At 43.2% G+C, this 15,681-nt stretch overlaps 1 pseudogene; it reads right to left on the bottom strand.

Moving 5' to 3' along the window:
- Window positions 1–3,303: 3,303 nt before the first annotated feature.
- Window positions 3,304–9,822, bottom strand: LOC136531477 (receptor kinase-like protein Xa21; annotated as a pseudogene).
- Window positions 9,823–15,681: the final 5,859 nt, after the last annotated feature.

Below are 15,681 nucleotides of genomic sequence, written 5' to 3'. Positions count from 1 at the left end.
GAACGTGAGCAGAACGGCTGAATAAAGGAGACAAGGGCAATTTGGAGATTTATGGCAACTTTTGGCCTAAATGAGGAAATTGGGGGGCATGCGTTGACACCAAATTTTGACCGAAGTACATAAGAGCCCTAAATTTTGGAATTTACTGAAAGAAGCCAAAATATTTGCAAAAATCAGCTAAGTGAGTTGCCGTTTGAGTCGATCGAACGATGTGACGTCATCATCTCAAAGGTGAGCCTTTGTCGATGAAGGGTGGCGGTGACTTGAAGCAAGAAGACATGGTGGACTTCATAGAAGGGAAAGTTTGGAGTCCAAGTTATCTTAATTTAGGATATTTTGTTTTCTTTTCTAAGTTTTGTAACCGGTCTTGTTCGACAAGGACTCGTAGTCAAGCCTCGGGTATAAATATTGGACCCCGGTTATTGTAGTAGACATCTCTCATCGATCAATTAAACCAGTACCTTTACTTTTTTGACTTACGCCAACCCTAGGAGTAGGAGTAGAGTAGATCTCGGTGAGTTCTTCGAGCAAGTAGGGCTGCATCAGTTTGGCCGACCTCCGGTTCATTTGTGAGTACCGTCACCACTTATACTTTGTTTATATGACTGCATCGATCCGGCCAACCTCTTTTAAGCTTTGTATAAGTTAGTTACCAACTTTTATCAGTAATTGTAAGGCTCCATCGGTCCGGCCGACTACATACAATTACTGATACAAGTTACCCTTCGATCCTTATCACAATTTGTAAGGCTACATTGGTCTGGCCGACCTCGTACAAATTTTGATACAAATTATTTATCGGTTAAATCTATTAAGATTGGTAGGGCTTCCTTGCTGTTTTTAGTAGATTTGCTAGTTATTGATCTTTTTATAATTAGTACTCTTACTATTTGTAACAATATCATCCCTTACCCGATTAAGATTGAAACGGATCGGCTTTATATCTCATCAAACTATCGTCTTGTTGCTTTATCCTGCTTAGATCACACTTTGACGATGGTTTCGGCTAGATTAGTCATTTTATTTCAATCTTGATCGAAGATAGCATGTGGTCAAGGCGTGTTTGATCCTAAGTCAGCTTGTTAGTTGATGAAATCTAGTCTAGAACTACTATTATGGCAGTCATTGATCCGGTCGACCCCCACTGTTAGCACTATAGATCGGAAATTATCAATTAACAAGTTTTCTTATGGTCAAACATAGCCTCTGACTGCATGCTATGTTCGCATCGGCTATTTAGCCGATCATCTGTGCTCTCACGATCATAGCATGTTTTCACGAACCTATTAAGCGTAAATAGATTCGTATTCTTTGAAGGTTTAATCTGTTATCTTTATTATGGCTATCATTGATCCGGTCGAACCCCACTGTTAGAGATAATAGGTTAGATTTGATAGGTTTATGGATATGTTCATGTTTAATGGTTGAATGTTTGCATATTATGAGCTTACTTTTACCGGAATCGGCTATTTTAGCCGATAGCCTGCTTATTGAGAATACACTGGCTATTCACATGTTTGTACTTGTTTTTGTCTTGGTCAAAAGCTAGTATGATTCTCAATTAATATAAATGCTATCATGTTTATCCGTCACACCTTTACAGGCTCTCATGATCATCGGCTGTTAAGATCTACACAATTAAATACCTGATAGTCGCCGACATGCTTATTTTATTTGCCTTGCATCATGAACATGCTGGATATCGACTCTTTAGTCGATAGCTTTATCGCATCGGCTACTTAGCCGCACGTTTGGAACTGTCTGGAGCAACACCAGCATGTTCCACCTTAAATTACTGATCAATCTTTTATCCTTGTCAATTATAGGGTCAAATTGACCGGCACGCCTCATGTCACGACCATCCGGTCCTATGTTTCCCTAAGCACAGGGAGAGCTCGGGATCTGCTCCATGCGGTTTCTCCCAGCTTGCTTGCGTGTTGGCAGCGAGGCTTGGCTCGTCACTTTTCGCCGTCAACATCTCTACTAGGAACAAAGTAGTCTTTGGAAACCGTTGTATTGAGTAATTTACGGCAAAATACGGCAGCTCGAAGTTTAGGTGCTCACCGTGTTCCCAGCATCTCCCCTCACCTTCGCCAGGAACCACGAGACCCAATGGCTTCAGAGTGGAGACCGCCTCCCACCATCAACCGCTCCGAGGAGGCTGAACGGAGTCCCTACCAGCAGCGGGCTATCCTCGTGGCCGAGCCACCGCCGCGCTCGCAATGCGGAGTTTCTTTTTTTAAAACGAATTAGGTAGGAGAGCTGCGGATTATATTAAAAAGAAGATAAGCCCAAAGTTGGCACAATGATACAACAGAGACCAACACACTGGAAAACAAACTCAACAAAGGAAAAAAATAACTCTAGTCGGTCGGATTGGGACATCAACACGAATCGCACAAAGCCGAAGCTCAAGTCAGAAAAAAGTGAACCACCACCAAACTCCAAACCACCACACTGCACCATCAACACCCGGACGACAAGGGCGTCAGGGCGAAAACACCATCGTCACCACTCGCACCGCAGTAACCAACGATGATCCACACCGAGCTAGCCAGCTGCCAAGAAGGACTAGCCGCCGTAGGTCGCTGCAAGCCGTGTAGCCCTCCCGCAATCATATCCGCTTGAGCCACCGGTCAAGACAATATACCACGCCAGACTAGACACCGCCAAGCAGGGCTAGCCGCCGTAGTCCGCTGCAAGCTGTCAAACCAACACGTGAGCGGCTACCTCTGGCGTTCACCAAGCCAATCCCGTCCACCGAGATCCAGGCGCGTACACTGCAGTTCCCTCAACCTAGCTGCCTCATCAAAGGCAGAAGTACCGCATGGGTCATCAAACTGCTAGTTAGAAAGCCTCTTACGCCGGAAAAGCCGCCGCTGAGCAGGACCACCCGCCGCCAAACCATTTTCAAAAGGAGTTTGAATCATTTTGTGCTTTGGTCAAAACCACTCATCACAGAAAGCTATATGCACCAGCATGTATGCACAACAATGTTGCTACATCCTATGATGGATTTTAATTTAATAAAAAATATTATTATTCCTATGTTTCATGCGCACAAAAATTGATAATTAAATCATCTTAACCTCAATTCAAAAAGTGTAAATTTTAGAGTGTTACGGCATTGGTAACTTTTGAAAAGATCCAAAAAGAAACCATTCCACGCTCTACCTTACTATACCTTGTATAAAACGGAATAAGCTTCTTCAGACACTTGAGATGGAAAATACTTCGTATTTTACATGGAATCACCTTTTGCACACGAAACTATATCGGCATTGGCGTAGTATCATCCACCTGTCATGTTCGGTGTTCTTTCAGGAGCGAATCTTTGATTGCAAGTAGCTCTTTGAAGACACTTTCCGCCGGCATTCTGCTTGATGGCAGTTCCAAAGTGCAGGACACTCCAAGACTCAGAAGTGCAGCAACACAATCCATCTTCCTCTTGTATGAACAATCATCACGCATGTCGTGGAGCTCATTTTCAAGGTCCGCAGAAAGGCGTTCGTCGACGGCGTCCAATGTTCTCGGGCTAGATCAACGTGTTCACGGAGGCTCATCAGTCCTTGTCTGTATCTACTTTCAGTAGGCCTATTTCCAGTTATTGTTTCCAGTACTAAAATTCCGTAACTGTAAATGTCTCCATGTGTCGACACCATGTTTCCAGCACCATACTCTGTTGCATTAATTGGGTATTTTAGAAAATATTAGAGTTTGCAACACATAAAATTCTAAATTTATAAAAAAGCAGTATTTTTCCCTAGAAAAGCGCCATAATTTTTCACTGCAATCTGTAAACATCTAGGCACCAATGAAGGAAACTGAATATATAACAAAAAAAAGAATAAAAAATGTATTAGGCTAACCTGGAGCAGCATATCCAATTGTGCCTCTAAATCCGACCGAGCTTGATGACTGCTGCAAGAATGAGCTGCCCTGAACAAGAACCTTAGCAAGCCCATCTAGCAGTATAGTCACTCTCTCCAAGAGGTTCAAGTACCTTTGCTCTTCCAGACCATTTCTGTCTGGATGTAGCCAACTTTCTAGACTGCCATTGGGCACGAAGTCATACACAATTGCCTTGAAATCATTCCCCATGGCATCAATGCTAGAACAAACTGTAATTATCTTGACAAGATTCCGGTGTCGCATATTTCGTAGCGCTTCACATTCAGCAGTGAAAGTCTTGAGCGCCTTCGGAGTTTGAAGTTTCAGTACCTTCACAGCAACAAGATTTGTACTTTCACAGTCTTGAAAACTCAATTCTCCTTTGTAGACTGATCCAAATGATCCTGAGCCCAATAAGTTGCCTCTGAGAAATCATTTGTTGCTCTTAGCAGCTGTGAATAAGAGATCAACGGGTGGCCTTGCTTGGACTCGATGGAATAGTTTTTTTTTGTTCTCTTGCGCCAAATAAGTAACATACAGAGCAAGGCTAGTATGACTAGTGCTGTCACTAATACAGAGATAACGATAGGAATCACTAGGAATTTATGTTTTTTCTTTGGCAATAATTGTACAGGAACAGGACATGGTTTCAAATGCAGACCTTAAATGCCACCACAAAGTTTGTGATTGCCTTGAATTGAGATTCCAGTGAAGTTTGCAAAAACGCCAAAATCTGGCACTTGTCCAGCTAGAATGTTGAATGAAAGGTTGAGGTGTTGGAGCGTGGTAAGGTTCCCTAAGGACTTGGGTATCTGGCCTGACAAATTGTTCCTGGAGAGGTCAAGAAATTCTGGAGCGCTCATCTGGCTCATGGAGGATGGAATACTGCCATTCAAGGTGTTGTTCTGAAGAACGATATGGTACGGAGGGGTAGGAGGCCAGCAAGGGTGTCTAAGTCAAGAAGGAGGTTCGAGGCTAATTCAATTCAAGTCTCCGAGGTGGAGGTCCAAAGCAACTCAAGTTCGAGTATGCCTCAGCCTCCAGGACCAGTCTGCTTTAAACTGGTCACCCAGGACACATCTGGACTCCGTTTTCGACGATCCACATATGGTTGGAAAGCTAATTTGATAAGGAAGCTAATCCAAGTGGTTTCACGTCAAAAGACCTTCGGAATCAACAGGAATCGTCGAAACAAGTCAGCGTCCAGAATCTGTCAGGGTGCTGCGACACCGTCTTTTGGTCCGTTGGACCGTGTATCGTGTTTGGGCCCATTAGGGGGCGCATCCAGGGGGTGACGTCTAAGACTCTATAAATAGCAGCCGTCACTCTCCTTAGGGTTTGAGTTTTGTTTAGTTCTTGATTTCCTCGTGAAACAGACGTCATTTTGCTGCAACTGTTACCGCCAAAGCCGCTTGCTGTGAACCAGGGCCCCAGTTCTTGATCTTATTCGCCTGTGGCGATTAGTCCTTTCGAATAAAGACTTGAACTCTTTCTTGTTTTCATAAGCCTCATATTTATTTGCAATTTCAGATTGCGGTTTCCTTTGTATCCATCAAACCCTAGTCCACGCCATTTAATTTGCTACACTTGTCTTCACTATTTCTATCAAATCATTGCTGTCGTGACCAATTTTGTGCGCATTGTTCTCGTTTTGTCCTCTAATTCGGAGTGCGTTCGTAAAACTGGTCTAGTTTTCGCATACGAACTCGGATTTCGACGTTCCATATATCAAAATCGATCAGAAAAATTTTTTGGATCCATCCATCCCCCAAATTTTCGGGATCGGAGATTTTTATTTTGGTCAAAAAGTGGTCACAAGATCCTCTTTTCGTGGTCACAAGGTTTTTGTCGATTTCGAGCACGTCTTCTGAAAATTCCATAGACCACGTCTTTCACTTGTTTAAGCTCATATTTTCTGTGGTTACTTCTTTTGTGCTCCTAAGTGAAGAAAAAATATCAAAAAAATAAAAAGAAAAAGTTAAAATTTCTCAAAAAAACAACAACAACCCAAAAAATAGAAAAAAAGAGATGGGCAAAAGAGGAACAATATCTAGAGGAGCACATAGAGAGCGTCATTTGAGTTGTGTTTGCGTGTGCTGATTTCTGCCTGGTTCATAATCATATTCTTGTTGTTCACATCACTTAATACATCTGGTACTTGGAACGCGAGTAGGGCAACAACTAATGCAAGTACTTGGGATACTTATTCAGCTTTGCCATTCAGTTGGGAATTTTGCTATTCCTTGCTACTATATTGTGCCTGTCCAAGCTCCACTTTCTTCTAACCAAGTACAGGTTCGCCTTGCAACTGTTACACTCAAGCTACAACGGTATCACAGTCAACAACCGATTGCACCGCCTGTTGCTTTGGTAAGAACACTTGTAAGACCGTGGTCAGACGCTTGAGAGTTGAGTGCCTTGTTTTTTTCTTGTCCACAACCTAAGTAGTTGATAGGGATAATACTTTTATGTTGTCTTTTGCTGTCTTCTAACAATGACAGATTGTTCGTATCCACCGACTTATAATGGTATAGGTGTTGACGAGTACATGGATTGAGAAATTATCATAGATAATATATTTGCTACTCGTTTTATGTGTCCAAGGAGGAAGGTAACAAATGCAGCTAGTGTTTTACGATATTCTGCTTTATCTTGGTGAGAGTCTTTAGATCCTTTTGATAAACCTCAAACTTGGAATGATATGAAATTTCTTATGCGAGAAACCTGTGTTAATCCACCTACTGTTTTGACTTCATATGCTGAGGTGCACCATTTAGAGGATGAGTCTGTTGTTATTTCTCTTGCTATGACTAACCTTCTGCAGGATAATGTACATAAGCGAGAGGATGACATGGAAGAAAATGAGGAACTCACAACCTCATATGCAAATTCAGAACCATCACTTCACAATGCACCAATTACTCCTGCTGAGAACACAGGTAATGCCCATGGTGCTACACTCACGAAAGGTGAGAATAGTTTTAATGTACTAAATTCTTCCACAAACTATGCTATCATAGAGCAATTGTTAGTGGAACTCTCTCTTGATTTATCTCTGTCCCATGATAATTTGCTTGAAGTCTCTTATGATAGAGATGAATTGGTTGATGATGCATCAGTTTTACATGTTTTGGAACCAGTCACTTGTGCTGAAAATAAACATGTTATTCATATTGCTACTAAAACTGATGAGTTCAAACTGTTGTCTTCTTTACATACTTTGGGTTACATTGAATTTGATGTTTTGTGTAACCTAGATTGTTTGGAGGAGAGCCTATTTAAATATGTTGATTTACCTTGGTTTTCTAAATATACATATCATGTTATTGGCAAATATAACAACAAGGGACAATATATGATACATCGAGTATACATTCGTAGTAATATGAATTCTCCTTTTGTTGTACAAGATTATGATCGTTTAGAGGGCAGCCATAATAATACAAATATTTTCTCATGTTCCTCAAAGAAACAAGTTCACTTTCAAGAAGGGGAGCATTGTTGGTTGCTACCTATGTCTGCTAGATCATCTATTACTGCATTCTCTTTGGTTAGTTCTAATCTTTTGCAGGATAGTGTTGACATACATCGTATGTATTCGGATCATGGAGTCTACATGCTTGCTGAAATTTTTATGCGAGATGACATGCTACAAACTTGAAAACATGGTCACATTCCTTCTCATAATTATTTTAGTTCCCTTTGTTTTCGCAACTCCGTTCTCCTTTATGTTGTGTAGGATCAGTTTCAAGTACAATCGACGCCGAGGACGACTTTTTGTCAAGAAGGGGAGGATGATGAGGACATGACACCCATACATATGACCATGTTTGGCACATGGTATGGAGGGTTAGGAGGCCAACAAGGGTGTCCAAGTCAAGAAGGAGGTCCGAGGCTAACTCGGTTCGAGTCCCCAAGGTGGAGGCCCAAAGCAACTCAAGTTCGAGTCTGCCTCGGCCTCCAGGACCAGTCTGTCTTAAACTGGTCACCTAGGACGCATCCGGACTCCGTTTTCGACGATCCACATATGGTTGCAAATCTAATTTGATAAGGAAGTCAATCCAGGTGGTTTCACGTCAAAAGACCTTTGGAATCAACGGCAATCGTCGAAACAAGTCAGCGTCCAGAATCTGCCAGGGTGCTGCGACACCGTCTTTTGGTCCGTTGGATCGTGTATCGTGTTTGGGCCCATTAGGGGGTGCGTCTAGGGGGGTGACGCCTAAGACTTTATAAATAGCAGCCGCCGCTCTCCTTAGGGTTTGAGTTTTGTTTAGTTATTGATTTTCTCGTGAAACAGACGTCGTTTTGCTGTAACTATCGCCGCCAAGGCCACTTGCTGTGAACCAGGGCCCAGTTCTTGATCTTGTTCGCCTGTGACGATTAGTCCTTTCGAATAAAGACTTGAACTCCTTCTTGTTTTCATAAGCCTCATATTTATTTGCAATTTCAGATTGCAGTTATCCCGTTCTTGTTTGTGTTCTCGATTCGCTTGCAGGAAAGCCTTCTCCGCGAGGTCAATCGCGTTCGCGTGGTTGATAACCAACGGAGCAGTGGTGTAACGGTTGCGGGGGTCCGAATCAGTCTTGGTTCGAAGCCTAGATCATGAACGTTGAGTCTCCACCAATCGATGCTATCGTACCTTTTGGAAGATGGGAGCTAGTCTACATCACACGTCAACGAGGTTGCCGATGTCATCAGGAATGTTTCCCGAGATGTTAGTGGCTGCTAAGTTAATAATTTGTATCGAAGCAGAAAGATTGGACATTGAAGCAGGAAGCACCCCCTCAAAACTGTTCAGGAACATTTCCATTACCTGCAACTGAGAGCAATTCGTTAGAGAAGTTATGAATTCCCAGTCTCTTGGTTTTTTGGCTTCAAAAAAATTCACACTGAGCTGCAGGAAACTGAGGTTTCCTAGTCTTCCCAGCGCTGTCGGAAGAACTCCACCGAAAGAATTGTTGATGAGCTGAAGCATCACCATGTCAGAAGCGTTAGATATCGAGGCCGGGATCGGGCCATCGAACTGGTTGAAATCCATGAATAACTCCTGCAGACGGGGAACGTTGTTGAATGCATCTCGAGGAATTGCTCCACTCAGCATGTTATGACTGACAGAGAGCCGAACAAGCGAGGAAATATTCCAGATGGAATCTGGGATGAGGCCACTCAAATTGTTGAAGCCTAAGCTGAGCCCAAACAAACTGAGCAGCATGCCCAGGGACGAAGGGATAGTACCTGACAGCATATTTTCATGGAGCTCAAGGATCTGGAGGCTGGTGAGATTGCCGAGAAAAGGCGGTACGTCACCCGATAATCTGTTTGCGTACAGAGATAAATTTCTGACGGATGTCAATTCTGCTAGAGATGGAGGTATCTCTCCTGCCAAGCCGTTCTTGCTCAGACTCAAGGAGACCAGGTTTTGCAAGGCGCCTATCTCGTGTGGGATCTCACCTTGGAGATGGTTGTCATGTAGATCAAGCCTCTTGAGCTCTCTGCATCCTCCCAGGGTCCTGGGAACGCTTCCTTCCAGAAGATTCTTGCTCATGTTCAGCACCAGAAGCCTGCCAAGATGGCCGAGCTCCGGCGGTATCTGCCCGGTGAGCTCGTTGTCGTCGAGGACCAGCTCCCGGAGGAAGGACAGGTTGCCCAACAAGGGGCTGATTCGTCCGGTGAGGTTGGAGGAGGCCAGTCGCAGGGCAACCACCCTGCTGGGGTGCCGGCTGCCGCAGGCCACTCCTGGCCAGTTGCAGTAGTGGCTGGACGTGTTCCAAGAAGCCAGCAAGCTGGACTGGCCTGAAGACGCCATGGACTTGAAGGAGAGGAGAGCAAGCTCGTCTGTGGAGGTGGAGCTGTTGTTCTTGCTCCCAGGGACAGCAGCGCATGGGAACAGAAGCACAGCAACAAGGAGATCAGGTTTATTGCTCTGGCCATGAGGAGAAGTGGCTATACGGCTATACCACCCAGACAATACTATGTGGTGTTTGGATTCGGTGACTAAAAATTAGGAGGTGTGTCGGGAAGATGTTGCATAGGGTGTTCGAATACTAATAAAAAAGCAAATTACATAATCCGTCAGTACTCCACGAGACGAATTTTTTAAGCCTAATTAATCCATCATTAGTACATGTTTACTGTAACACCGCGTTGTCAAATCATAGGCTAATTAGGCTTAAGAGATTCGTCTCGTAAATTAGTCGCAAACTATGCAATTAGTTTCGTAATTAGTCTATATTTAATACTCTATGTATGTGTCCAAACATTCGATGAGACCGCGACTAAAATTTAAGAGGGGCAATCAAACACCACCTAAATAGAGGAGGATGTTATGTCACACTCACAGTCACACATCCCAAGACCAAGAGACCAAAACAGGTCAGCTCATCAAGCCCAGCCCGGAAGCTGGAAAGAGTAAAAAACATGGGCCTTGTTTAGATTGCAAGTTTTTTTCACTCTCTCTCCATCACATCAAATCTTTGAACACATGTATGGAGTATTAAATATAGATAAAAAATAACTAATTACACAGTTTGATTGTAAATTACGAGACGAATCTTTTAAGCCTAGTTAGACCATAATTGGACAATAATTGTCAAATACAAACAAAAGTGCTACAGTACCGAATACTGATTCCTACCTCCAATCTAAACGAGGCCATGGTGAGAGTACGCATAAAACTGTGTTCCCAATTCATTGCCCGCCTAGCTTCTAGTCTTTGGTCAATGTTCTTTAGCTATGGATGCATCCAAGAACTACACTATCGTTCTAATCGACCTGGACCAATCACCGTCCAGCATTACTGTTTTGCTTGCAAGGATTCCTTGTTCCGTTTCAGTCCAAATTGGCTGAACAGATAAGGTCGTCGTCCAAGCTGAAAAGTAAAATTCAAAAGAGGCCTCTGTGTAAGTTAAATTACCCATGTTTCTTCCGAAACCCGTAGTGGTATTTCACGTATCTATTGCAGTCGAGACCAGGGAAAAGTTTGTTGGCAATAAAATTCCGATAAAACATGTAATTGGGCTAGTTCGTTCTTGGTGTAAAATGCTTTGACTTCTTGAGAAACTTAGCCCTCTGTGTTTGTTTTGACCAATAATTTTTCTGAAATCCATTTATCAGTGGCCTCCTGTATATTTTTCTATCGATAAAGTGAACCTTGGTTGTAAGTGGGCATGTCATGCATATCAAGGAGGAAGAAGGCAAGTGCTAATATTGCAGCATCAGTGAGTCAGACAATGACACTAATCTCTTCTAGATAGTAGAGAGATGGCATTGCACATGTACAAGTTGCAATGATGCATATTATTCAAGTTGGAGTCACTGGGATGAATTGGAGTACGAGATGGCTTTCTGGATCTCGTGACCGCCACGGCGTGCTTGGGCTGGTGGCCGCGAGGGACGGCAGGCCGGGGAGAACGGGGCTGCACCACCGGAGCCAATGGAGCGACTGGGAGAAGCGCTGCCGCGGCCTCATGGAGCGGGATGCGACTGGGAGATGCGCCGCCGCGTCAGCCTAGAGATGCGCCACCGCCTGGAGCACGGCCTCGTCCTGGAGCCTGGATACCTCGCGCGGCCGCCATGGGTCCTCGCCGGCCGCCGGGGATAGGGCGAGGGTCACCGGCAGAAGAAGAGCTCGCGTTGCCGGCGTGGGGAAAGAAAGGTCGCGGACGGAAACAACGAAACAAAACGAAACGATCGCTGGTGGGTAATTTTAGACCCAAAAGCGGAGCAGGAGGGGAGTTGCTTTGGGTTTTGGCCTAAGACAAAAACTGCTTTTCGTCTAAAGTAGCTATGACTTTTTGGTTCTTTAGTTGACTTTTGGTTTTTTCAAAAACAAAAGCAGATTCAAAAGCCCAACAAAAAGGTCTTAGAAAGAGGTCCTGAAATAGCACGGCTGAAGTCAGAGCGTGAATGGTACAAGTAATGTTATCGAACTTTTTTATTATGGTTGAAGAGGCATCAGGAAGCGTTAGATGTGTCTATAGCTGGTGGACCCATACAAGGGAAGACGTTGGGAGGCATCAATGAGGGAGGCGTCGGGAGGCGTTAGATGTGTCTATGATCGTTGGGCCCATATGCGCCGTAACGCCTCCCAATGCCTCCAACGTTAAGGGGATTAGGACTCCAAATAAAAAAGTAGTAATTCAATTTTCGTAGTTCTTTTATTTAATCAAGGGGGAAAGGGTAAATTCATGATTATAAAATTAATATTTTGGGTAGCATAGTTAGGGTGTATGATTCAAGTAATATAGTTAAATGAATATTTTATTGAGTAGTACAGTTAGGATGAATAAAAGTAGTATAGTTAGATAAACATAACATTTTATTTTTAGGGTTCATCCACGCCACCGCCTCCGCCGCCGCCGCCTACCTCCGCCGGCGCTCCCGACCTCGTGCTAGGACATCCAGGCCGCCGAGCTGCATGGCCCGCTCGGACGGCCTCCTCCGGGCGGCTGTCGGATCTGGACCGGGCTGCCGGGGGTGCTGTACTGGAGCAACGGCGCGGGCGCTCGCGGCAGGAACAGGTTCGGTGGCGGAGGGCGGGGAACGACCAAGGACGAGGCGGCAGAGGAGGACGAGGAGCAGGCCACCGACGTGGTGATCGTCAGCGTAGGGGACGACGAGGAGTACGCCTCCGACGAGCTGTCCGGGTTCAGGGGCCTCGTTCTTGATCTCTCTTACAGGTGCGATCACAAACACTTCCAGTTAGTGTGGTTGAGTACACAAAAGAACAACAATTGCAGTGCAGCATTATTTGCCCGATGGATTAAGTGATATGCTTGCTAATGTGGCACGCAACCTCCAAATGGAGGAGGATGAGGACGACGATGACGCTTCGGAAGCTGAGGAATTTGAGTTCAGGCCTGATGTGTTTTTTAAGTGAGGTTTGAGGTATTCTGTTTGGGTAAGCAGTAGTTTGGTTTGTTAATACATAGCCAGAATTATTTGTCATCTAAAATATTTGCAACCTATATGATTTTGTTATCCTGTGTAAGCATTCAGGAATTAGTTGGTAAGTATGTCGGCTAGAAATGTTTGCTATCCTGAAATCATAGTTAAATGTTCTTGTGCATGTGAGCCCAGGAGCTGTAGTACTACCTTGGGTATTGCTGGCATGCAGCTGGACGTAGTTTTTTCTTGGGAAATTGATTTTAATGGTAGAAGCTAAATATTAGTTGTAATATAATAGCTGTAATGGGAAATACCATTCAGTCTGCACATGATTGTCTGCTGAGCACCTGTTGAATAATTATGAATAGTTTGCAGTTCATTTGGGCTATGGGCAAAGTTTTAGCTTCCAGTTTGCTAGCATAGTTTATAAATTTCTAAATACATAAGTAGGCCTATATCTGATAGTTGCGCACGCCATGTTTCTTTCTTGTTTGCTAGAGTCTTGTAGAGTCTATTTATGAAATCCGACCTTCTGCCAGTGCTTAGTGCTGCAACTGACTATTCGACTTTCGGTGAGCTTTCAGAAAATTGAGTTTAATGACTTGTTGTACCCACATTTTTGCTGCTGTTGTGAATAACAATAGCTGACCAGCTTGTGTTGTACACTTCATGCCCATGAATGTGATATTTCTTTTGCAAAGCATGTATAATACTTTCTTCTTTGTTCTTTCAGAAAAATAGACTCATATTAGTTCAATTTTGGTTTTGCAGATGTCTTGAAAGAGCTATTGCAGGCCTTTCCCATATTAGCTATGACAACAAATTCTGTAAATGCCACAGCTTTGGACACTGCTGCAACTCAGAGCCACATTGACATTGTTAATTGATCTTCTGCTAAACAGATGCAAGCCTTGCTAGGATTGCAAGAAATAATGGAAAGACAGTTTTGCACTCAGCAGCAAGAATGGGCCATATGGAGGTGGTCACTGCACCGTTAAATAAGGATCCAGGTATTGGTTGCATAATAGATAAGAAGGGACAAACAGCTCTACACATGGCTTCAAGAGACCAAAAGTTTGGGACCAGCTTTTAGTTTGGTTGATGATCGGCGCAAATTATATGCTTTTAGTCATGGAGAGGAAGGCAATTTATGAATTAGGATAACTCTGAATACTCTGTAGCCGACTATTGTTGTCCTCCCCAAGTCCCCATCCCATGTTCTTTGTGTTTTCATTTTGTATATGCGTGTTTAGTTCACGAATTTTGGGAATTTGGTTACTGTAGCACTTTCGTTTTTATTTGGCAATTAGTGTTCAATCATAGACTAATTAGGCTCAAAACGTTCGTCTCACAATTTCCAACCAAACTGTGCAATTAGTTTTTTTTCCGTCTACATTTAATGCTCCATGCACGTATCACAAGATTCGATGTGATGGCTACTGTAGCACTTTTTTTGGAAACTTTTTGGAAACTAAACAAGCGCTATGTTTATATGAATGTTCTTTGTGTTCTCAATCTTTCTTTTCCTCTCTGCCGATCTGGGATGTACGCATGATTATGGCCGTAACTCTTGGACAATTAGAGGCTCCAGTGAAACTCAAGGGACTGTTGCAAGTTCTGATGGGACATATTGCAGAGGGTGTTAGATTATTGAACTGCTGTAATAGTTTTGCATCTCTGCTACGTCCGTGGACTCTACCTTTTTCATATGGACACATTTGTCGAGTACTCATTTTCTGATACTTTATTTAAGAGTTGTTGCTGACATGCTGTATTGCCAGAAAACTTTGGCAACTGGACAAAATCTGCTATGAATCATTGTTTTGTACATAAATCTGTTTAAAATGTGAGGTAAGCGCGGGAATCGCCCTTCTCTATCCATCATAGTTATGATTTTCTGACAAGAATCGCACAGAATGTGAGGTATCCCTATAAACCTGGCAGCATATGAGCTAATGCAATCGTGGGTTGGTTGGGCTGCATCCTTCAGGGACTAGTGGGCTGCTAAAAAAATTAGACATTATTGGGTCCTTGCACTTTTTACGCATTCATTTTTATGATAAATAAATTTAACTTCAACAGACTCAGTGTTCCAGCATAGCTTAGTGTTAGATCTTGCAGCTCTAACTGCAAAGGGCAGCTCTAACAACACATGAAAAATGAAGAACATTCGCCACTTTGATTCATTATCTGTTGCAAGAGTGAAATATTTAAACTGAGAAAATTGCCCTGCTAACAGCAACAGCAGCACACACTGCAAAACCATATTCGATATCCAAACATGCATATCTGGTTCTCTAGTTCACTGATCCTATGGGTCCTTGCAAGTTTGTTGATCCTAACAGTTAGCTATTGTAATCTCCTGGAGCTTCTGATTTGCTTCATCTTGTGCTATTGTAATCTCCTGAAGCTTCTCATTTGCTTCACAAAGTGCGCATTGTAGAGCCTGACCTTTACCTCCTCAAACTCTTAATCATACCAGCGTATATCTTACATAGTATATATTGTGGCAATAAATATTCATCAGTTCCGAGATCTTCTACAATGAACCGGGTTGCCAGACTGCCACCTGATTGATCCTCACCCAATGCAAACTGGAGCACCTTCATTTTCTCCTGCCAATAAATATACATTTTATCATCAATCATTAAAGTATGAGAAGTGTTCCAAATTACATATCATCATCATCAAAGTATGAAAAGTGTTTCTAATTGGAAATAAAGCCGTACAACTATAGGCAATAGAGATGCTAGGAGCAAACACATGAATAATCCCTTGTTGCTACTATTAGAACTCCAATCAACCAATCCTGAGCCTCGTTAGGCTTTCTATAAAGCCGGGCAATGCCTTTCATCTAAAAAAAATCAACCAATCCTGATTAGATAGATGATCCTAAAAAGCCTC

Source organism: Miscanthus floridulus, unplaced genomic scaffold (assembly GCF_019320115.1).
Source record: "Miscanthus floridulus cultivar M001 unplaced genomic scaffold, ASM1932011v1 fs_361_1_2, whole genome shotgun sequence".
NCBI lineage: Eukaryota > Viridiplantae > Streptophyta > Magnoliopsida > Poales > Poaceae > Miscanthus > Miscanthus floridulus.
This window is presented reverse-complemented; position numbering and strand designations above follow the sequence as displayed.